This window comes from Heterocephalus glaber, unplaced genomic scaffold (genome assembly GCF_053883595.1).
Source record: "Heterocephalus glaber isolate CG9 unplaced genomic scaffold, H.glaber_assembly_v1.0 deba00001444, whole genome shotgun sequence".
Classification (NCBI taxonomy): domain Eukaryota; kingdom Metazoa; phylum Chordata; class Mammalia; order Rodentia; family Bathyergidae; genus Heterocephalus; species Heterocephalus glaber.
The window spans coordinates 27,398,960-27,424,060 of record NW_028258297.1 but is presented as its reverse complement, the minus strand read 5'-3'; the positions used below and the strand labels follow the sequence as shown (position 1 = coordinate 27,424,060).

Here is a 25,101-nt window from a genome sequence, read left to right as displayed (position 1 = left end):
GGTGATATTAGTTGCTGGTTCTCTGAATGGCCATGCTGGGGAAGCACCAGAGTCTCAGCAGATTGAGTTGCCTGTAGATAGGCATTAAGGGAAGCTATAGAATTGTATGTTGAGAAATAAAAGATTCATGATTCTGTCTTTACTCTTACCATTAAAAAACTATGATTTACATTTTAATATATAACCATATATATCTAAATATATTTTTTTCAATAATGAAATCATATCATATAACATTGAAGTATTTTTCCTTTCCACTTGACAACATATGATAAATTTAATAAAATGGGTTGTATTTGCTTGGCACTTTTATCTTGAAGGAAGGTTTCACTTTTCCCCAGTGTTGGGGACTGAACTCAGGACCATGAATTCTAGGCAAGTGCTCTACCACTAAGCTACACCCCCACCCCACATTGTATTCTAACCATGAGATTGTGACTATGAAGACTGACCTTACCTTAAAAATGTGAAATACAATTATAGAATTGCCTGCTATCACATCGCTTAAAGTGAGAAACAATCTCAAAGAGTATTTTAAATATGTAATGAAATATTATGCAATTATGTGTTGAAGAAAAGAACTCGATGATATAAAAATGTTTATGATTCACTGTAAGAGAAAATACTTGGTCAGATTTCTGTACTTATGCTGTATCATGAGATAATGTGCCTAGATGCCTATATAATTTAATAGTGGTGAAAAGGATAACAACAGTTATTCTCAAAGGTAAAAATTTGTCCTTTTCTGAATTTGGTAAAGCTTCTATTATGGAAAATATAATTTCTTTCCTATTCAATTTTCGTATAATTTCAAATTTTCATATTATTAGTCAATGTATGCCATGCAAGAAAATGAAGAATAAGAGGAGAAGGAAGATGAATTAAGGACAGAATTTATTACTGAAGTAACTAACTTAGTTTTTTCTTTAGATCCCAAAGAGAAGACTATCTCTCACAAAAGTAATCCTGGTATTCCCAAGCTGCTTCTAGCCTCACTGCTGATACTGTTTTTGCTGAAGGCAGTCTTATCATCTGTCCCTTCTATCAGTAAGTGTACCATTTTAAATAATAAAGCAGTGTGTGCCTTATGTGAAGAAAAGGCATCCATTGGAAACTGTCATTTAACAATGGTTCATCCAGAAAGCTGACAAAGAAATTTCATCTGGGGTTGCATAATTTATGGGGTCTACTGGGAATTTTGGTCTTTATTTGGATTTAGTTCCTTGGCTGTAAAAATAATGGAACCCATTCTCTCTGGAGCAACTGAAGAGTAAATGGATGCGTAGTGTTGGTTCTGTAGAGTGAAATCTATGAGGCATCATGTCAGTATCAGATTCTTGGTAAATGTGAAAAAAATGTGTATAACTTCAGTGAGAATTAAAAGTCAGCCCTATTTGTGTATACAAACACTTGTTTTCGATGAGCAGATGGACAAGGAGCTAGGGAGTAATATTCCAGGAAGAGTTCTGCAATGAATTTTTTTTCTAATTATTTTGGCTCACCAAAGACTATGTGAGATCTAAGTACCAATTTAGAAAAAGGTGGACTTTTGCCATTCTTTTATAGAATTTATCAAATTTTAAAAAAGGATAAATTTAGCATATTTTGGTAGATTTTTTCATACATTTAGTCATTCAATAAATACTATTTACTAAAAGCCATTTAGTGTATGTCATTAGTGCATCAGACAGAATTCCCAAGAGCCACAGCCCCCCGGTCTCAAGAAATTGGAGAATAAGCAAACGAATCAGTGCTTGCACTACAGAGTGGGAAGTGTTGTGCATGTGACAAGTAAGCTCAAGAGCATGAGACAGGCTTCCTGGGGGAGGAGGCATCTAGAGTTGTGTGTACCAAGAATGGCACAGACATATGAGAGCACGGAAAAATTGGAGGAAATATAAGTATGCACAGGTGGGATATATAATGTTATGTGATAAAGGCAGAAATGAAACTGTAAGTGGCAGACATTAGCAAAGATCAGATTATAAGTGCTGCATAGCACTGAGTGTATTTTCCCCTAAGATTATCTTGTAAAGTATCTTTTCCTGCTTAGTTAACTAGTCTAAAATATAGCAGATTACAATAACTATTTATCTCATGTTTGCGGGCTTGGCCATTTAGACTGGTCTCAGTGGGAGGGTCCTGTGGTCCTGACTGAGCTCGCTCATGCATACACAGTAAGGGAGCCATCACAGGCAGCTCGGCTTCTGAGGAAGAGGATGTCAGCTGGAATCACAGATGCCCCCTTCAGCAGGCCAGAGTGACAGTGCTCACCTGGCACCTTGCAGACTTCCAAGGCTGAGGTGGTCATAGGGAAGCCCTGAGGTCTCAACTTAGACCTAGCACGGAGATGTTTCTGCTCATTTTATTAGTCAAAGGAAGGCTTAAATACAGTCCACATCCAAGAAGTGGAGAAACAGGCCTTTGTTCCAGACTGCATAAGCTGCAAAGTCACATTGAAAGGGTGTGAATAAAGTAGCTGTCTATAAATTGTAGCTGTTTCTGCAGTGTGACAAAGTCATGGAAAACGATGAAAGAATTTTATGCAGGTTATTGATATAATCATATTTGACTTATAAACGTGTACTTTTAGAGAGTCTTGAAAGAGAGGAGCTAGAAGGCTAATATACCATCCGGTTGAGAAATAGTGAGAGTCTGACCTAAAGATAGTGAAGAAGGGAGGAAGAGGTGGCTTTGAGTGGTAAAGAAGATAGAATCAAGCAGGTAGAGGCTTGATGAATGTTTAAATCTGTGCATAAAAGCCTAGAGCTTATATGTGACTGTCATATTCTGACTTGGTAAATTAAGCAACCATGAAGTTATTCAAAGAGGCAGGCAATGTAGGATGAGTATCAAGCTTAGGTTGTAAGTGGATGATTTAAGTTTGGGGATGCTGAGTAAAACTTCAAATGTACATGTCTAGTGGGAGATACATTAATCTTGATTTCAGGATGGAGATGTGAGTTTGGAAGACAGCAAGTAACACCATGGGAATACACATCACACAGGAAGAGTATTTAGTATGAGAATGGTGGATAACGGGACTCTGGGCAATGTTTCATTTAAAAAGAGGTAGAGGGAGGAAGTAGAGGTTATAAAGGAGCATAAGAAGGAGGAGTAATAAGGTGAATCAAAACTAGGAAAGATCAGTGTGCTAAGAGTTAAGGGGGATGAAATCAGTGTTACAAGAAGTCCAGTAGAAAGATGACTAGTGACTCACTTCACATATGGTTTTAAAGGAGTGGTGAAAGCAAAGCCAGAATGTGGTGGGTCAAGTGGCAGATAACAAGAGAGGAAGAAAACCATTCAGTTTCTACTGGGAGAGGCGAGTTACCTTTAAATTGGGAGAGACAAGAGCGTCCTGGTGCTCGGAGGGGTAGAGCCAGTGAGATGGAGAGAGTTACAGAAAACAAGGGGAGGGGAGCAAAGTCCTCTTGGTTAGTGTTGGGTTCTCTTTGTTTAATTTTCTATTCTCTAAGTTAACTCAGAACCCCTGAAGATTAGATAACTCCTCCCTTTCCCAAGATTTAGCGTTTGTATGCATTTTACATAGCAAAGGACCATGTGGGAAATATTACGATATTTCCATTTTGATGGAAATACCATGTCTTCTTTCAGCTATTCCTGGAGACATCTCTGTTTCAAAGTCAGTAGGGTTAGGGGTCTATGGACTGTAGGGTCATGGCAAATCATTTCCAGTCAGTCTCTGTCTACTCACGTCATTGCACATTTGTAGTCTTTTGTTTCTGTATAAGCACTGCATGAAAGTAACAGTCAAAAACATAGTTACTATGCTACCCGGAAAATGATTGGATTTTCTTTTCCTTTCCAGTTTTATATGAAAAATATTCCCAGCATCTTGAAGAAAAAATGACTGTAAAAGGACTGGTTCATACAGAATTGGGAGTGTGTAAAAAACAATTCGACCACACAAAGTAAAACTTAATGTATCTGGAACTGCACTGCTGACTACAGTATGTCAGGATCCCACAACAGTATTTCCAAGTAGAATCTCAGGAAGATCCTACTGAGAAATGGAACCTCATCATCATTTTAAGCTTCAAGTGTACAAATATGTAGGACATAAAATTCTTTTTTTTTTTGTGTTAAATTCTTTTATTGGTACATTGTAGGTATACAACACAATTACATTTCTCATTGGGAATTGTACCTTTACATAATACATCTTGGTTCTTATTTTTTCCCCATTCCTAGCCCTCCCTTCACGCCCTCCACCCTTCCCTATTTACAAAGATTTTATTTCCATTTCTCATCATTTTTCCTTTCCCTTCTTTAGGACATAAAATTCTTATATGTGTACCTTAATTTGTCTATGCAAGGCTTGAGAATGGTCAAAGTTATATTGCTTTTGGATTTCTTCAGCCTTTCCTTCTGAGTGTCCTGTGCTCACTGCTTTCTTTCACATCTCAGTTAAAACCATTTGATGAAAATGATGTTGGTGACTACTTTATGACAAATGTGAATTATTTAAAAATTTAAATGAACATATTATTAAGAATATTTTTATATTTACAAAAATTAAGCAGATAATCTGAAAAGATAATATTCAAAATCCGCCGTGGGCACATAAGATATACTGCCCTCTACTACTAACATTTTACATAAGCAGGGGAATTAATTCCAACTAATGAACACACTATCAGTGCAGTTCATGATTATACTTGTTTTCTTATTTTTCACCTAAATATTCTTTTTCTGTTTGAGAATTCCTTCTAAGATTTCTGTCACCTTCCTTTTAGTTGCCATTTTAGTCTCCTTTTGACTGTAATAGTTTTATAGATTTTCCTTGTTTCTGATGACCCTGATAATTACGTGCAATATTGGTTGCCATGTTTAAGTATATCTCTGTTAGAGTTTGATGTTTTTTATGATTAGATTGGGATTGCTGTTTTTGGCAGGAAAGGAGCAGGTGTAAAGTGCTATTTTCATCACATACTCTAGAGGTATATATTATTATAGTGATTTCTTCCCTTTTGGTGTTGACATTTATCATTTGGATAAGGTAGTTTTATTCGGGTTTGTCCACTGTTAAGCTTCTTTTCCCCTCCTCTCTTCACAGTACACTATAGTTGCTATACACTTTTGGAGAGTTTGTTCCCTACCCTTCAGAATAGAGTATTATATTCATGAGGGTTCTCAGAGAAACAGAACCAAGTGAATATGTAGATAGACATTATTTTTAAATAAATACCTCATGCAATTTTAGATGTGCAAAAAAGTTCAAATCTGGACGCCCTACCAAGGTCCCGAGTCGCGCGGAACACACCGAATCAGCCCGCTGCAGACAGGCAGCCACCTGGTTCCACACTACGAAGACGCAGAGGACACCAGACCACCAGACCACGGTACTGAGCCACCGTCCCACTGCTCCTGGTCCAGAGGAAGGGGCTTCCTGGCCACTATCCCTCCCACTGCTCCCAGCCCAGAGGAAAGGGCTTTTGGGCCACCTTTTGTCCTGCCACTCCTGGCCCAGAGGAAGGGGCTTCTAGGCCACCATCCCTCCCACCACTCCCGGCCCAGAGGTAGGGGCTTCTGAGCTGCCATCCCACTGCTCCTGGACCAGAGGAAGGGGCATCCTGGCCACCATCCCTCCTGCTGCTCCCAGCCCACAGGAAAGGGCTTTTGGGCCACCATCCCTAGTGCTGCTCCCGGCCCCTGCCCCACCTCTCCCAGTTCAGAGGAGGTAATCCATGCAGGTGCCAACAGCCACCCCCCAGTGGAAATGAGAAAACACGTAAATAAGTCTCAAAACCAGACTTCCAGATCACCTACAGCAACCCCAAAGGTAAATGAGATGGAACACTCTGATACTTAACTACCTGGACCCACTGAACTGGCAACAAAAGGGGATCTGGAAAAAATGAAATCAGAAATAATTTCTCAGATAACAGGAGAAATTGTGCCCCTAGTGCAAGACATGATTAATAAATGTAGAGAGGATCTCAGGAACATGATGGAATCCCAACATAAGAAACAAATGGAATCCATAAAACAGATGCAAATAGATTTCCAGGACATGAAAAACTCCATTGAAAAACTCCATTGAAAGTCTACACAGCAGAATGAGCCAATGTGAGGACTGAATTTCAGATATAGAAGATAAGATTGCAATTAATGACCAGGAAAAGAAAAATTGCTTCAAAATTATAAGGGAACATGAGAAATCAATCCAGCAGCTGCTAGATGATGCAAAGAAGAATAACATAAGACTGATCGGAGTCAATGAAGAAACAGGAGAGAGTTCAGATGACATAAAAAAATCTCTTCACAGAAATAATGGCAGAAAACTTCCCAAGCAGGGGAAAAGCTTGACATACAGATAAGTGAGGCCTATAGGACTCCAAATAGCCTTGATCAAAAAAAATCTACACATAGGCATATAATTGTTAAGATTCCAGAAACTCAGATCTGAAGGGGGCACACAGCAGGCTGGAGACTCAGGAAAGGATGGGAGTTTGAGTAAAAGGCAGTTGCTGCAGAAGCAAGTGGAGCCAGTGTTGCACAGGAGTCCCAAAGCAGTGTGCTGGAGACCTCCCCCTTGCTCAGGGGAGGATATTCTTTTGTTCTGTTCAGATTTTCAATAGATTGCATGAGGCCCATTCACAAAATGGAAGGCATCTGCTCTCCTGAAATGCCACCAATTATAGTATAAATCTCACCCAAAACCTCCTGGAAGGGCAAGGGATTTAGCTCAGTGGTTCCACCGCCTGCCTCGCAAGCGCAAGGACCCAAGTTCGATCCCCGGTACCAAAAAACAAGCAAACAAACAAAAACATCCTGGAAGATATGTCTAGAATGTTTGACCAAAATAACAAGGAAAATCAACCATCACCTATATTCATATAGTTTATTTGAAATTCATGTGCATGTGAGATTTGCTTCTTCTATACCATTTGTTAGTTTATTCAATCATTTATCTCTGCATGTACTCATGAATATTTATTTTATAGTCTGGAATATAATCCAATACTATTTTATCCTTTAATTTTAGCTTGGCCATTGGGAACCCTTGGCCAGTTGGTTCCTGTATTCCTTTCACATGTCATCAGCTATGTGGTTTTTGTTTTCTCACTTTCTTGGATTACAGAATGCCCCAGGCTCATGTTATATATTTCCTCTGCTTATCCTAGAAGCCACCATTTTTCTTAAGGCTCCTTGTTTCTTTTATTCTGTATCCTAAAGAATTAGACATGTTGTGCTTTCACTTTCATTTATTTCAATGTGTTTATTTCCTTCGATTCTTCTTTGATCTTATGTATGTAGGAGGGTGTCACTTAGTTTCAAGTGTTTGGAGATTTTCTTGTTTTCTTTGTTTGAATTCATTTTTAGTTGGCCTCCATTGATTGCAGTTTGAGGATACTCTATGTTTTCAATTTTCTAAAGAAAGGGTATTCCTCTTTTGAGTGCAGTGTTCTAAAAATGTTGATTAGATTCTTTTTTTATGATAAATTTGAAGTGCTTAGTATTATGGCTTATTTTTTGCATAATTGTAAGCAGCTATAAAGGTGTGTTTTAAAATTTTTCTTCTCCCTGGCATTAGTTTGGCATTAGTTCATATATTTTGTACATCTGTTGTTTGGTTTAGGATCACAATGTGATCCTCCATTTATTGTTTCTATTATATCTCTGTTGTTCAGTTGGCAGATTCTATTGTCTTTTCTGCCTATTCACTGATTTCTGGTCCTCTATATTCTGCTGTTGAACGCATCTGATCTTTCAAAAGGTTATTATGTTTTCAATATGAAATTTCTGTTCCCTTCTTCAGTAGTTCTTTGATAAAGCTTTCTATTGTTTCAAAAGTGTTTTCAGGGCCGGGGATTCTGCCACCTGCCTTTCAAGTGCAAGGACCCGAATTTGATCCCCAGTACCCCCTAAAAAAAGTTTGTTCATTCTTGTTGAAACATTTTTATCATGTAAGATCCTTATAAGATAGTCCTAACATTTTTGCTTTCTATGTTGCTATCATGTATTGATTATTATTTTAAAAAATTAAATAAAATTTGAGAACTTGCTGGTTCTTGGGATGATGAATTATTTTCTGAAATCTCTGGGATCTTTGCATTATATTCTTAGAGTCTGAGTCTCATTTAAACATTAAGTTTTAGCTAGCTCTTGGTGATACCATATTAGCAGAAGAAAGTGGCCCTGACACATAATGCTGGTGCAGGTAGAGTTGGCTTGCTTTCTTTTTTTGGTACCGGGGATCAAACTCGGGTCCTTGCATTTGCAGGGCAGGTGGTGGAACTACTGAGCTAAATTCCGGCCCATGGATGACTATTATTAAAGCGGAAAGGAATAAGGGGGAGTTGGAGGGAGTTATAAGACAGATAATAAGGAGGATGGATATAACCCAAATATATTATACAAATTGAAATCTCCTCTGTGTGAAACTAGGAAGGAGAGCAGGGGAGGGAGGGTGTTGGAGGTGGGGTTAAAACTATGTTATGTGCATGTACAAATCTGCCAAGATGAAACCCATTAATCTGTGTAATCAATATAAATTAAAAAAATTTAAAAATGTTTAAGATGATGTACACATTAACTACCCCGGTTTAATAGTTTTATAGAGCATATGTTTATCAAATTATGACATAGTTCCTCATGAATTTGTACAATTAATAAATAACTTTAAAAGTAAAGAAAATAAAAAATTTCTTTTAAAAGGAAAGGAAGAAAGAAAGAGAACCTAGTTCAAGGTGAGTACTCTAAAGACAATTACTCTATTCGCGTTTTTCTCTCCCATAGAATTTCGTCATCCAGAATCTGCAAACTGATTCTGCTTATATATAGGATGGTGAGATCCAGAGGGTCAGCGACATTGGCAATGGGCTGATCAAACACCGTACAATCAAAATGTTGTGTAAGTAAAGATTGAAGAATCCTGGATCCTTTAGGGACCCAGATCATTGGATCATTTAGGGAATTTATGGTATTCCAGTTCTAACTTATGAAATTAAAATAGTTCACTCTTGTGCAACTGTTAAGTACTGGGTTAATAGTTTTATTATCTATTCATCACAAGACCCATATGAAGTTCATGTTATTTTTTTCCCACTACAGAAATGAGAAAACTGAGTTTAGAAGTGTAAATAGCTCAGCTAAGGTCACCCAACAATGGTCCTCAAATCCAGGTGGATTCTATTTTGCATTTAATCTCTTTATTTATATAAAAATACATGTTGGTTAAAATTCTAAGATTTACTATTTCTCATAAAGCAAAAATCCCAAAATCAAATACTTGTATAATATTTTATATTTATATAATTCTGTAAAAATCCTTAAATACTTTAGTGTATCACTGCATTGGATCCTCATACCTACTGTATGAAATATATAGTGATGTTGCTCTAGTCCCAATTATTAGGTGGGAAAACTGGAAATCCAGAAAGTTAAATTACATGTGCACGAAAACTTGAATAAATAGAAAATTTGGAGACTTTAACCAGATCCTCAGACACCTAAATCATTTCATTAAAAAAACCCCACAAATAGAAATATATTGATGCACTGGACCAGGGTGAAATCTTTCCAGCCTATAGGCAAACCCTGTGGATTGACGATCCCCAGTGAACAGGATTTAAGAGTTGTAGGGAACAGGGGAAGGGGACGTTACCAGAACCTCTGCAGTAAGTCCTAGTCTCCTGCGAGCCATGGCAGCACACGGCGAATTACAGGAAAGGTAGACAAATGAGACTGAGAAGAAGCTGAGCTTTGGGTCTGATCAGTGCTGCTCTGGGCAGCAAAGACTAGAAGCCCTAGCTTGCAGCACCTTTTATTTAGTACATCTGAAGAAACAAATGTAACAAATGAATATGTAGATTTCAGTATCACATTGGGATGAACAAGGTGTAACAAAAGACTGGGTGGGGGCTGCGGAAATCTAAGAACAATGAGGAACCATGCAGATGAAGATTTAGTTCCTCCCAGGAACTACACAGATGAAGATTTGGTTCTTCCCAGGGTGTCTCTTGCAGGTGTGGTCTTGTCCTGGAGTATCACAGCATCATGGGATCATTGAGATCTCCCTTGTGACCTGAGGCCAAAATGGAATTATGTCTTGGAGTGTTATAGCTGGTCTGTAGGCAGGAGAACTAGGCCTACCCAAATGATTTTTCCCTAGAATTATGTAGCATTGCTCCCAACAAAGAGTGGACAGATACAGATGTCTACCAGGAGGATACTTAATGCAGTAAGGTGGGAGGATTTGCACTGTCCTCAAAGGAAATGCCAGGGAAGCAGGTGAAGAAGGAGCTGCATATGAAGTGAGGAGGAGTTAATTTGGACATATTTGACCCTAACTTCCAAGAGTTCATCCCCAGCTCCCACCCACTTTCTGCAGCTGACATTTTTAAACACCTGTTGGAAAAAAACCACCTTCATACTTCTCTTTTCAAGATGCTGGCATCGAGGTGAGCCCAGTGATGACAGGGAGCATTGTGTTGAGTTAAATTATTATCTTTATGGAAGATGGGGCTGGAATGATATCCCTTGTCATATTGAAAAAAGGACAGTTTGTGAGATGATGAAGACCTACTTAAGAATTGCACATTTTCTAAGTCATGTGGTCTGAATTGAATCCGTCATTATAGAGATAGCTAGTAAGTTCTCTATGTGTAAGAGATATTTGTAGAATTTTAGAGATGTGATCAACTATTCACTTATGAAAAGTTCCATGTATTTACCTTTTTATTCCTCCATTTGGTGGGCATTTGTTGAGCATTTTTCATGTGGCAGAGACTAGGCTGGAGACCCCTTTTGTGCACATATGAAAGTCACAAGAATCTCCTAATTTCTTTCTGAAGGACAGTTTATTTACTGATACAATTGTACAGTGTTTCCTCATGTTTTATCTATTTTTCCCCTTTTGGCTTTATTATTTTATAATTTACAATAAAATTACATATATGTAAGCTACAATGTATTGATTTAATATACACGTATGCTATGACATGTTTAGCATTGTCAAGTTTATTAACAAATCCATTACCTAACATAGTCAAAATTTTTGTGTTTGTAGTAAGAACATTTGAGATCTCCCAAGCTTATTTCAGATATTCAATATTGTTAAATATAGTCGCCATTCTGCGCAGTGACTCTCCAGACATTATCTCTTAACTGAATGTTTAACTAATTAGTTAACTCTTTAACTAATGTGTCCCCATTTCCCCCAGTCCTGAATCTCTCGCAAACACCATCCTATTCTATTTCTATGAGATTGACTACTTTAAATTCCACAAGTAACTAGGATCATATAGTATTTTTTCATTGTTTTGTTTGGTTTATTTCCCTTAGGTTAATGGTCTCCAGATTTATCTGTGTTAGACAGATATGCTTTCTTATGTTGGAGATATATATATATGTGTGTATATATATATATATATATATATATATATTACTATGTATCATAATAGTTCCTTTCTTGTATTTTATGGTATCAGTTATAATTTCTCTCTTACTATACTTAATTGGATCCTCCTTTTTTCTTTGTTAGTTTAGGTAAAGTTTTAAAATTACCTTTGCAAGGGCCGGGATTCAGCTCATGGCACCATGCCTGCCTCGCAAGTGCAAGGTCCTGAGTTTGATCCCCTGTACCTCAGGAAAAAAAAAAGATCTTTGCAAATACAAAGTAATAATTTTAGCTTTTGTTTTTGTTTATTTAGTGAATCATTTATTTCTTCTCTGATCTTTATTTTCTTCTATTTTTTGGCCTAGTTTGCAATTTTTCTAATTTGTTCTAGTGTAAACTTAAGAGTATTTGAGAATTTAAAAAATGTAGGTCTTTCTAACTCAAAATATTGTTTTTGAACTATCTTAGCTATATTTTTAAGTTTTGCTTTGCTGTATTTTTATTTTGGTTTGTCTCAAGATACTTTCTTAGTTCCCTTTGATTTCTCTTCTATCTATTGGTTGTTTTGGAAAGTTTTCTTTAGTTCCACTTACTTACTGGTATTCCATTTTCTTCTGTTGATTTCTAGTTTTGCACCATCATCATCAGAAAAGATACTTGAGATGACATTATTCTTCTTGCATATGTTTAAATATTATTTTGTGGCCTAACGTGATCTATTCTGAAGAATGTTCCATGTGTGCATCAGAATAATTTGTATTCATTGCTGTTGGATGAAATTAACTGTAGATGTCTATTAGCTCAATTTGGTATATAGTATTTTTAACTGGGTATTCTCCTTACTGATTTTCTGCTTACACAAGTTATCCATATTTGGGGATGACATTAAAATCTTCTAGTATTATTGTTTTGCTGTTTATTTCTCCTTTCACTTTTTAAAATAATATACTTTGTATATTTAGGGGGTCTGTTTTTGGGTGCATAATTATTTATAATTATCTTGCTAAATGACCCCTTCATCATTGCATAATGAACTTTGTTTCTTTCTATAGCTTTTTGCATAAAGATTTTTCCTTTGGAATAAGTATAGCCACCCCTGTTCTCTTTTATTTGCCACTTGCATAAGAGATCTTTTCTCATCAGTTCATTTTAGCATATGCTTGTCTTTAAAGCTAATGTGAATCTTTTACTGACAGAAATTATTTGGATTTTCATTTTTAAAATCCATTCTGTTTTAGAGATTTCTTAAAGATAGTAAGGGACCATGAGAAATCAATCCAACAGCTGCTAGATGATGCAAAGAAGAATAACATAAGACTCATAGGAGTCCATGAAAAAAACAGGAGAAAGTATAGCAGACACAAAAAAACTGTTCACAGAAGTAATAGTAAATAACTTCCCAGACAGAGGTAGAGAGTTGGATGTACAGATAAGTGAGGATATAGAACTCCATCCAGCCATGACCAAAAAAAATCTACACCTAGACATATAATAGTCAAGATCCCAGAAATCCAGCAGAAGAACAAAATTCTACAGGCAGTTAGAGAAAAGAAACAAATCACCTACAAAGGAAAGCCCATCAGAATCACGGCAGATTTCTCAACACAAACCCTCAAATCAAGGAGAGCCTGGAGTGAAGTATTTCAAGCCCTAAGAGAAAATAACTTCCAACCTAGACTGTTGTATCTGGCAAAATTATCTTTCAAAATTGATGGGGAAATTAGATACTTCCATGACAAAGAACACCTGAGAAATTTCGTGAGCACCAAACCAGCACTCCAAACAATTTTAAGCAATATCCTAGAAAAAGACAATGAAGGTCACAACTCCATGAGGCCCAGCAGAGAGAAGGCACCACACAAGGTAAGACACTAAAGCGAAAGGGGGGAAAATAAGAAATAAAAGAGCCAACAAGAGTAAAACATCATGACAAGGATGAATCAATATCTGTCAATTATAACTATTAATGTTAATGGCCTCAATTCACCAATCAAAAGAAATAGACTGGCAGAATGGATTAAGAAGCAAAACCTAGCAATATGCTTTATACAAGAAACACACCTAACTCAAAAGGAAATCCATAGACTGAAAGTAAAAGGATGGAAAACAGTTCTCCACACAACAGGAACCCAGAAAAAAGCAGGGGTAGAAATCTTATTTGCAGACAAAGTAGATTTCAAACCAAAACTAATTAAGAGAGACAAAGATGGTCATTACATCCTTGTGAAAGGAACAATCCAAGAGGAAGAGATGACAATCCTAAATATATATGCACCAAATACAAATGCCCCCAACTATACAAAACAAAAATTAATGGACATGAAAAACCAAATAAGCACTAATACAATTGTAGTGGAGGACCTCAACACCCCTCTATCCCAAATAGAGAGATCAACTAAAAAAAAATTAACAATGAAATTCTAGAACTAAATGAAGCTATTGAACAAATGGACTTAATAGATGTTTGCAGAGTGTTCCACCCCACAAAATCAGAATACACATTCTTTTCAGCTGCACACGGGTCATTCTCCAAAATAGATCACATGCTAGCTCATAGGACATATCTAAGTAAATGTAAAAAAATTGAAGTTATCCCCTGTATATTATCAGACCATAGTGCAGTAAAATTGGAGATCAATAACATAAGAAACCTCAAAACACCCACAAACACATGGAAATTGAACAACACCCTCCTGAACAACCAGTGGGTGACAGAGGAAATTAAAGAAGAAATTAGGCAGTTTCTACAAGTAAATGAAAATTCCAGTACAACATACAGGAATCTGTGGGACACAATGAAAGCAGTTCTACGTGGGAAATTCATAGCAGTGAATGCCCATATGAGGACAACAGAGAGAACTCAGTTAAATAACTTAATGCAGAACCTCAAGCTCCTAGAAAAAGAAGAGCATAACAAACCCAAAGCTCGTACAAGAAAGGAAATTATAAAGATCATAGCAGAAATCAATGCAATGGAAACTAAGAGAATGATACAAAAAAATCAATGAATCAAAGAGTTGGTTTTTTTAAAGAATAAATAAAATCGATAAACCTTTAGCCAATCTTATCAAAAAAAGGAAAGAAAAGGCTCAAATCCATGCAATTAAGAATGAAAAAGGTGAAGCCACAAAAATCCAGCAGAAATCCAGAGAATCATCAATACCTACTTTGAGAACCTGTGGTCTAATAAAATGGAAAACACAGAAAAAATGGACAGATTCCTAGGTACATATGAATTGCCAAAATTAAATGAAGAAGATATAGAAATTCTAAACACCCCAATTACAATGAGTGAAATTGAAAATGTAATAAAATATTTACCAACAAAGAAAAGCCCAGGTCCTGATGGCCTCACTGCTGAATTCTACAAGACATTTAAAGAAGAACTATCTCCATTACTCTTTAAACTCATCAAGGAAATTGAAAGGGAAGCAAGGCTTCCAAATTCATTCCTGGAAGTAAATGTTACTTTGATTCCAAAACCAGGGAAAGACCCAACCCCAAAAGAGAACTACAGACCAATCTCCCTAATGAACATAGATGCAAAAATCCTCAACAAGATACTGGCAAACAGAATACAGAGTGTCATCAAGAAGATCATACACCCTGACCAAGTTGCATTCATCCCAGGGATGCAAGGATGGTTCAACATCCATAAATCAATAAATGTAATACACTATATTAACAGAGTCAAGGACAAAAACCACATGACCATCTCAACAGATGCAGAAAAAGCATTTGACAAAATCCAACATCCATTCATGATAAAAACGCTACAGAAAATTGGAATAGAAGGTCTTTATCTGAACCTGATTAAGGCTATCTATGAAAAACCAACAGCCAACATCATACTAAATGGTCAAAAACTTAAAACTTGCACTCTAAAATCAGGAATAAGACAAGAATGCCCACTATCACCACTCCTGTTCAATATCGTTCTGGAAACATTAGCCATAGCAATTAGACAAGGAAAAGAAATAAAAGGAATAAAGACAGGAAAGGAAGAAGTGAAACTGTCATTATTTGCTGATGATATGATACTTTACATAGAAGACCCAAAAAACTCAGTCAAAAGTCTTCTAGACCTAATTGACAGATTCAGCAGAGTAGCTGGATACAAGGTCAACACTCAAAAAACAATAGCCTTTTTATACGCAAATAGTACACCCATTAAGAGAGAAATTTGGGAAATAATTCCTTTTACAATAGCATCTAAAAAAATGAAATATCTAGGAATCAACCTAACAAAGGAAGCAAAAGACCTCTACACTGAAAACTACAGGACTCTGAAGAAGGAGATTGAAGAGGATATAAGAAAATGGAAAGATATCCCTTGCTCCTGGGTAGGAAGAACCAATATAGTGAAAATGACCATACTTCCAACACTATTATATAGATCTAATGCAATGCCAATTGAAATTCCAACAATATACTTCACAGAACTAGAGAAAACAGTCTAAAAATTCATTTGGAAACAGAAGAAACCTAGAATAGCAAAAGCAATTCTAGGCAACAGAGACACGGCTGGGGGCATCACAATCCTCAACTTGAAACTATACTACAAAGCTACTGTGATAAAAACAGCATGGTACTGGCAAAAAACCAGACCTGAAGATCAGTGGAATAGATTAGAAGATGCAGAAACAACTCCAGACATACTCAGTCACCTCATCTTTGACAAAGGAGCCAACCACCCTCATTGGAGGAAAGATAGCCTATTTAATAAATGGTGTTGGAAAAACTGGATTTCAACCTGTCAGAGATTAAAACTAGACCCATACCTATCACTGCGCACTAAACTAAGATCGAAGTGGATTAAAGATCTAAATATTAAGACAGAAACACTAAACTTGCTGGAAGATAAGTTAGGTAGAACTCTTGATGACATTGGCATAGGAAAAGACTTTATGAACAAATCTTCAGTAGCACGGGAGCTAGCACAAAGAATCAACAACTGGGATCTCATTGTATTAAAAAGCTTCTGCACTGCAAGAGAAACTACCAGCCGAGCTAAGAGATAACCTACAAGGTGGGAAGAAATTTTTAGCAGCTGTACCTCAGACAAAGATCTACTATCAAGAATATATAAAGAATTGAAAAAAATCAGACCTCCCAAATTCAAAGACCCAATTCAAAAATGGGCATCCGAAATGAACAGACATTTCTCAGACAAAGAAGTAAAAGCAGCAAATAAATATATGAAAAAATGTTCAACATCACTGGTCATTAGAGAAATGCAGATGAAAACAACACTGAGATTCCACCTCACCCCACAAAGAATGGCTGCTATCAAGAAATCAACCAATAACAAATGCTGGTGGAGGTGTGGAGAGAAAGGAACCCTTCTCCATTGTTGGTGGGAGTGTAGATTGGCGCAACCACCACTGTGGAAATCAGTATGGAGATACCTCAAAGAACTAGGACTGAAAGTCCCATTTGACCCCACTATTCCACTGCTGGGGATCTTCCCCAAAGAATTAAGAGAATCATATCACAGTGATATATGTGCACCCATGTTCATAGCAGCACAGTTTGTAATAGCTAAAGCTTGGAAACAGCCCAAGTGCCCATCGACTGGAAACTGGATAAAGAAGATGTGGTTTTTTTACAAAATGGAGTACTACTCAGTCATAAAGAATGAGAAACTAGAGACATTTATAGCTAAATGGATGCATATTGAGGCCATCCTCTTAAGTGAAATAAATAGGACACACGTGTAAATACCAAATAGTTTCTCTAGTGTGAGAAATTGAAAGTGTAAATAAGGATGAAAATGATTAAAATGAATAATTGATAATTTGAAATAAGAAAAGGTCCAAGGGTTTGGGGATGGTGGAAGGGAAAGGGGAAAGGGAAGAAGGGAAAGAAAAAATTATGAGAAAAAAATAGAATCAAACTCTGTGTAAATAGGGAAGGGTGGAGGGGGTGAAGGGTGCACAGGTAATGGGAGAAAAAATAAAAACTAAGATGAATCATGTTCTGGTACAAACAACCAATGATAAATGTAAATGTGTTTTTTACCTAAAATGTACCAATAAATATATATATTAAAAAAATCCATTCGGTTTTGATTTGTGAATTCAGTGCTTTTACATTAAATGAAACTCTGTGTAGGTAAGGAGTTACTATTGCCATTTTGTTTACTGTTTTCCAATCATTTGTAGTTCTTTTGTTCTACTCTTGCTGTCTTCCATTGTAGTTTGATGACTGCTGTGGTTGTATGCTTTGATTTCTTTTGTTTGTATAGTACATGTTTTTCCTATGAGTTAGTGTGAGACTTCTCTAAATATATGCTCTTATATCTTATGTTGAGTTATTTAACTTTCATTGCACATCGAAACTCTATATATTTACATTTGTTTCCTTTCCCATTTTAGACTGTTGATATTACTAGCTGTATAATTTTTATATTTTGTGTCCATCACCAAGTATATTTATAGCTATTTTTATTTATTTATTTTTTGATACTGGGGATGGAACTCGGGTCCTTGCACTTGCGAGCTGGGCAGCGGAACCACTAAGCTAAATCTCTGGCCCATTTATAGCTATTTTTAATGTTTGTTTTTATTTTTATTAAAAAAATTTTTTTTTAATGTTTGTTTTTAAAATTTTATACTAGGGTTGGAAATGCTTTATGATTCATCATTGCAATATTAGGTAATTCTGAACTCAAGTATATGTTTAGCTTTACCTATGACTTATTTATATTCATGTTTTTACATTGTAATTAATATCCTTGAAATACTTTTTTTTAGTAAGATAGAGCTAGTGGTGATTAAGTCCCTCAGCATTTCTTTATTTTGGAATTTTTATCTGTACATTTCTATAGAACAGCTATGCCAGGTATAGTATTATTATTATTATTTTTTTACTGTCAAAACGTTTATTGCAAAATGGAGTCTTAGAACAAAAGAGAGCAAAGAAAAGTTCACATCAAAATGAAATGTATGACACTAGCCTGGATTTCTGAATACATTGTGGATTCTGTGCTGGAATATCAAATTCTAACTATGAAGTCAGTAACTGAGTAGTCTTACCACACAAGAGTAAAATTTAATCTTCCATACAAACATTATACATGATACTTGTTATAGGACTTGCTCAGAATAACATTGCAATAGAATAACCGAAAGAAGGTTTTTGTTTAAAAAAAAAACACAATAAAGTGAGAATGGCATCTATTCAAAGCTCACACCCAAAGAATACAAATATTTTCTGTTATTTAATACAAAAATTTTAAGAGTGCAAAAGCAATATGTGCAGTGTATTTTATCTGACATTAGAAGATATACTGTTCTGCACACAATATAAAATAATTAATGTAGGTGCCTGAAATTCTAGTTCTGAAGTAAATAATCACATGCCAGAAAGCTCCTCAAAAGCAAAAGAGTGCATATGAAGTCGAGGTCTCAGAAAACATGGCCATTCCCATTTCCTGACAAACACTCATTTTTCATCATAGAAATGCTGCATCTAATGCTATTAGGCTATGCTAGAGTCAGAAGAATAGAGCAGAGTCTGTCTGGCAATGCTTAAAATCTAAACAGGAAAACAGTCTTACTCAAATGCATCAAAAGGTGCCTGATTACAGAAAACTTATGCTCTATCATTTATGTGGTATGGTGAGACTGTTCTTGTTTTACACAAGGCTGCAACAAGTATAGTGTAACAACAACAAAAAATATCAATATTTAACTCAGACCAAGTTTTAAAGCTGTCTTTCATAAAACTCTTACCACTATAATGAAAAATTAAGTTATATACATAGTAAGACCTAACTAAGACAAGTCATTCTGGATCTCTCCTAGATCCTCACACAACCCCCCCAATTTGTTTTATTTTGATGGGGATCAACTTTAAATACGTGAGCTGGTGTTAAGGTCTAACAAATCCACTGCATTTTTTGTTTTTTTTTTTGGTACCGGGGATCGAACTCAGGTCCTTGCGCTGCGAGGCAGGCGCCAGAACCACTGAGCTAAATCCCCGGCCCAAAGATATAATTGATTTTTTTTTTCCTTTTGGTACTGGGGATCGAACTCGGGTCCTTGCGCTTGTGAGGCAGGTGGCAAAACCACTGAGCTGAATCCCTGGCTCCATTGCATTTTTAAAAAAACCACTGGCTAAAAATACAGCCCTCAATATTTCCAGAGCAACAAAAATTGTGTGCCATGTGTCTCCACTCTCTTCTCATTGGCTATCTATGTAAAGTATTACAATGTGATTTTACTTTAATAAGATGACTGTTAGGAAAGGGGGCTTTTAAATTAACCTGACTATTTTGCAGAACCGTAGCTACCTGTGTGTGTTTTCTCTTTTCATGCCTTGTGGAATCATTGTAATTGGAAAGTGACCCCTTCCAGGTGAATCTGGCTATTTCATAAAGTGGCTAGCAGCATTCTTAGGGGGGAAGAAGCCATTTTTCCACAATTGGTGATTTGGAATAAAGGCATAAACTGACAAAACTCAGATGTGTAGTTATAGTTCTGAGAATGTATTTTGGTTTTGTACTGGCTTGGGTAATTTTGTTTGGGGAAAAGAAAAATAGAGGTGGAACTCTAAAACTGCCAGATGTAACACGTTTCTCAGTGGGGAAGAGACAGGTTAGTGGTATTTGGGATGGAATTCTTCTTAGGTCTTGGCACTGGGCACTAAATGCTGCCCTGCTCACTGTGACAACTGAAAATGTGCCCCAGGACCCAAGATACCATTAGGCGATGGCTGTTTGCCAGTTGAGAAGCCCTAGTAGGGTCGAATCAAATGTTCAACTTTCTGAGCATAGGAAAAAAAAGAAAAAGTGGTAGAGTTTCAAATGTATGACTCTCATAATTATTACCATAATTTGGCATTTCAGTCCTCATTTTGAATCTTTAAATTTCTAAGTGTTTCTTTTAACTCTCTTTTGAAATGTACATTTTTGTAAGTCAAGTAATTGGAACTAAATCTAACACCGATATTTTGCCATTTGAAAAATTAATGTGTAGAGTGAATTAGAACCTGCGCAATTAACATAATCTCTAGAAATTGTACATAGAGCAGACATTTTTTAATTAATAAAATTGGCAGGCATTTAAAAAATAAAATTAATAGAATCTAAAGTCTTCTAAATAATCTTCACAGGTAGAATGAGAATATAAAATTCTGTTTGTGTGATTTGGAGTTCAGGGATGTTTTAACATTTTGCACACCACTAGAAGGACACTGATTTGGGACAGAAAGTAAAGCAGCCAATGCCAAACATATAATTTCAGGTGGAGAACAATTGCAAGCTCCTCCCTGGGGCCAACTCTGCCCTACCCTAAATCCTTGTGGTTTTTTGATGCCAGAATGTTGAGCTATGAACATTTTTTTTGGTACCAGGGATCGAACTTGGGATCTTGCAATTGCAAGGCAGGCAGTGGAACCACTGAGCTGAATCCCTGGCCCCTTGAGCTATGAACATTTTTGGAATATTAGTGAGGAAAACGGTAGCAATTAAAAGATGAGGGAAATCTTACCTCAGTAATGGTATACCTAGGTCTGGGTATCGAGACTGTAACTATTCTCTTTTGGCCCTATTTGGTTACTTTTTTGTTGGTTTTTTTTTTTTTTTTTGGTACCTGGGATGGAACTTGGGTCCTTGCGCTTGCGCAGCAGGCAGCGAAACCACTGAGCTAAATCCCCGGCCCCCTATTTGGTTATTTTTAACGGACCAAAACTTTATATGTAATCATATGAGTTTGTATGTAAATATTAATGTTTCAGTTTCATTCTGGTTAAATGTTCTAAACCAGTGCCTGATTATTCTTTTTTTTTTTTTTTTTTTTTTTGGTACCAGGGGTCGAACTCGGGACCTTGTGTTTGTGAGCCAGGCAGCGGAACCACTGAGCTAAATCCCCAGCCCTGTGCCTGATTTTTCTGAAGTGAAAGACAAGGACTGTATTCTGACACAACCTGCGAAGATCCTGCCACACTGAGATCCTCTCATCTTCCTCAGCTTTGCTCCAGCGTGACCATCGGTGGGTCCTTTCTTGACCGCACTAAAAACCTCCGCACCCTCCTCTCACCTTTTCCTCTTTCCCTGCTTCACATGAGCTTAGTGGACGTTAACGTAGTATATGATGCACTGTGCTGCTTGCTGAACTCCTCTCACTAACATGTAAACTCTAGCATGTAAGCGCCACGAGCCCAAATGTTTTCTTTCATCTAGCTGCTCCTAGAACAGTACAAGCACAGAGAGGAGGCTCCGTGAGTATCAGCTGAACAAATGACATTAGTTTTGCCTGGAAGATGTGCAAGAGGTTTCAGAGCCCCATGTCTCCTGCCTCCTGGGAAGTAGGGAGTGGAAGTCATTCCATCTGCTTCTCTCCACCACTTTTCTGCTTGAGTGGCTGGCTCAAGTCAGGAAGTACTTCTGTCTGAGCACAAGCTGCACATGTATGTGCACATGCATGTGGATCTGTGCAAGCACAGACAGAAGAGTAAAGCAGAACAGCTATGAGGGGGACCTATCTTCTAGGCAAAGCTTTATGGGCTCCTTCTGTGTTTACTCAGCCTGTGGGTGGCGGTGGCCTGCAACACCCCACACCAGCTGCACCTGGCCAGGGTTCACACTTTCCAAAGAGCAACTGGATTAAATCTGTTCGTACAGCTTACATTCTAATAATGTTCTCTTTATCTTTACTGAAAGCTTTCCACTTTTAATTTCATTTTAGTCTAAGCAAGTATCACTTAAAATTGATAGTTTAGTTTTCCAGAAGGGTATGGAAACTACTTATTTTTCAGTGTCTTCTCATTAGCGCAATAGCAGCTGACATTACCTGCCCACTCACCATGGGCCTGGTGCTGTGCTAAGGGCTTCTCATATTATTTCTGGTAATTCTCACAACAGTGCTCTGAAGTAGGTTATCATTATTCCCATGTTAATGATGAACAAACAGACTCATGGAGATTAAATTTTTCCAAGACCACACAGCAAAGTAGAACCCAGAACATACTACCAGTTATTTCTCCCCAAATAAAGGTGGCACAACAATCATTTGATAGTGTTTTTCAGCTTTCAGCAGGGATTAGAAGCAAATATGGTAAAATATACTTAGAGATAGTATGAGAAACATCTGTGATAATATCCTTGCTTAAAACTTCTATATAAAGAGCCACCAAAAGCATTTTAGTTTGAGAGCCAAATTGATACTGCTTTCCAGTTCAGATTAAAAAAAGGTCTTTGTTCTTTTGCCTTTCTTAGCTAATTATCATTTTTAAAACGTGTTGTAGTTTTTTGGACAAGCTTTGACAAACATGTGACAGCATCTGGAAAATACTCTGAGTGGCCAGGGCTTCAGAGCAGCACCTGTACCTATTTTTCTAAAACACCAGCATCACCAAGCAGGGTTAAAAAAAAGAAAATTCTGGAAAGCTAGATTTGATACAGAAAGGACTCTTCATGGTGAGCTTTTCCCTCAGTAAGGATAATGTGTCTTTGCTATTCTTTTTACAATATTTAATTTCCTTCTTAAGATATGTATACATACATTTAGAATCCAGGATTGTTATGCCCTTCTAGACAACAAAGAAACAAGCATGCAGCATGCCTTACTGGACATGCAGAGCAGGCCAATGCTCAGCAGAAGCACGCCTGATGGCATCCCTTTAAGACTGCACCTCTCTGTGTGTGTAAAGTACAAGCTAAGCCTCGGATGACAGTGTGGTGTTAAGAAGCTTCCAGGGATAGCACTAGTGTGCAAGCTTGTGGCTTCTGCTGTTGGCTTTAAATTAGAGTCTTCCTCCTTCAAATGTACTACTGAGAACACCTCCGGAGTTTTACTTTGGGTAGCTGTGCTATTTAGTATGGAAAAATTCTTGGCACTTAAGTTATTTCTGGAGAAACATTTTGTTATAACCCTTTATCTCATTTTCTTGTAGCTAGATTTTGCAGTCACTATCAATCATTTCTGACAATATATTGTCTTGAGAAAAAATACAGTACATTACAGAAGAATCAAGTGTCAAAGAATTAGGAGTAAAGGGTGCTTGTTCAAAATTTAAGTTTTCTTAACCAGCTGAACAAAGGTAATAAAATAAAGTTAAATACAAATTATAAAATATTCATTAAGAAAAAGCCAGAATATCATTAAATTACTATATCATATAGAATCATAAATTTCTATAATCAGGTACATTTGCTGATTCATAAATATACCTTTGGTTTAATCACCCCCCCTTTCTGTAAGCAAAAATAAGTAAAAAGTAAATTACTGTCCTGTAAATATAACTGACCTAAAAATGCAGTGCTTGGTTTTCCACCTCCTTAACTGTTTTTTGTACAGACTGAGATAACAAGTTACTTTTATTTTTTCTGAACATTTCCAATTTTCTTAGTTTGTTTTCTGCTTTCATTCACCATTATTATCCAGGTCATTCTCCTCCTCACCATCATCATCGTCATCATCACCTTCTGACAAGTCAAAATCACTGAACCCCAGGGCCATGTTGACTTTCCTTCCCCTTCTCTTAGATGTGGTTTTGGAAGAATTCTGCTTGGCTTGCATGTTTATCTGCATCCCAGAATGCAGCACCACTCCTGCTTTGTTCATTGAGAAGATATCCCCAAAGCCCATCAGCATCATGGCCTGCAGACCTGGGTTCATGCCATGTCCCTCCCCGTTACTTGCTGCTGTGATCTGACATGACATCTCCGCACTGTTTGACTCCTCTGTCTTAGATTCAAAGTAAGACTCCTCAGACATTCTTGCAGCAAGAGGCAAGAGAAGTGGGGTATGGACTGTTCTGTCAGTTTCTGCTCCCACATCTTTAGCTGTCTTTCCCGTTCTTTGAGCTCTTGCTCTTTAAAGCTGAGATCATGCTCTAGCTTCTTTAGCTGCTCAAGGGTTGCCTGAATTTCGCACCTCCACTCTGCCTTGTTGTGCAGGAATGAGTTACACTGGTCAGGGAGGCTTGCATCATTTGACATGGAGTCCAGAATTGAAATGATTTGCTTGAATGATGGTCATTTCTTGGCATCTGCTTCCCAACACTGATGTAACAGTTCAGCAAAACTTCTGGGGCAACTGCTTGGAATGGTTAGTCTCTCGTTTTTTTTCCACTACAAGCCAAGCTACTTGTAATCCTTCCAAACCTTTAAAGGGGACCTCCCTTGTTAGCATCTCCCAGAGAACCACACCATAGGAATATGTGTCACAAGTTTCAGAGACAGGGAGACTCTGGATAACTTCTGGAGCCATCCACGGGAAAGTTCCAACCAACGACATGTGTGTGGTATGGTTATGGAACCGAGAAGCACCAAAGTCGCAGATCTTCAATACTTCATCAGCTGCTATAACAATGTTTCTTGACTTGAGATCTCTGTGAATCACCTTGATAGGAGCCTCCATATGTAAATAGTGCATTCCTTTGGCTACATCCTTGGCCCAAGTCATAATGTGATCCATATCCATCTCTTCATTCCTGTTACTATTGATATAGTCATAGAGTGATCCCAGAGAAGCATATTTTGTGACGATACCATAGTTGGGAGGTTTGAGAATTACTCCATAAAACTGGATGATGTTTCTATGACTCAAGACTCTGAGTATTTCTGCTTCCTTCTCTATCTTCAGTAGCTTCTTTACAGCCACCTCCTTGTCCTGTGATATCCATTTGGCTTGATAAACACTCCCAAAACTTCCTCCACCGCAGTTTTCAAAAAACTGCAAGTCATCAAATTTAATTTGCATGAAGGAGGTGCCTAGAGATGACAT

The 25,101-nt window shown here is 37.2% G+C and overlaps 1 pseudogene; it reads right to left on the bottom strand.

Annotated features, from left to right (window-relative positions):
* Positions 1–23,612: 23,612 nt before the first annotated feature.
* LOC101711907 (mitogen-activated protein kinase kinase kinase 20 pseudogene) lies at positions 23,613–25,101 on the bottom strand (annotated as a pseudogene).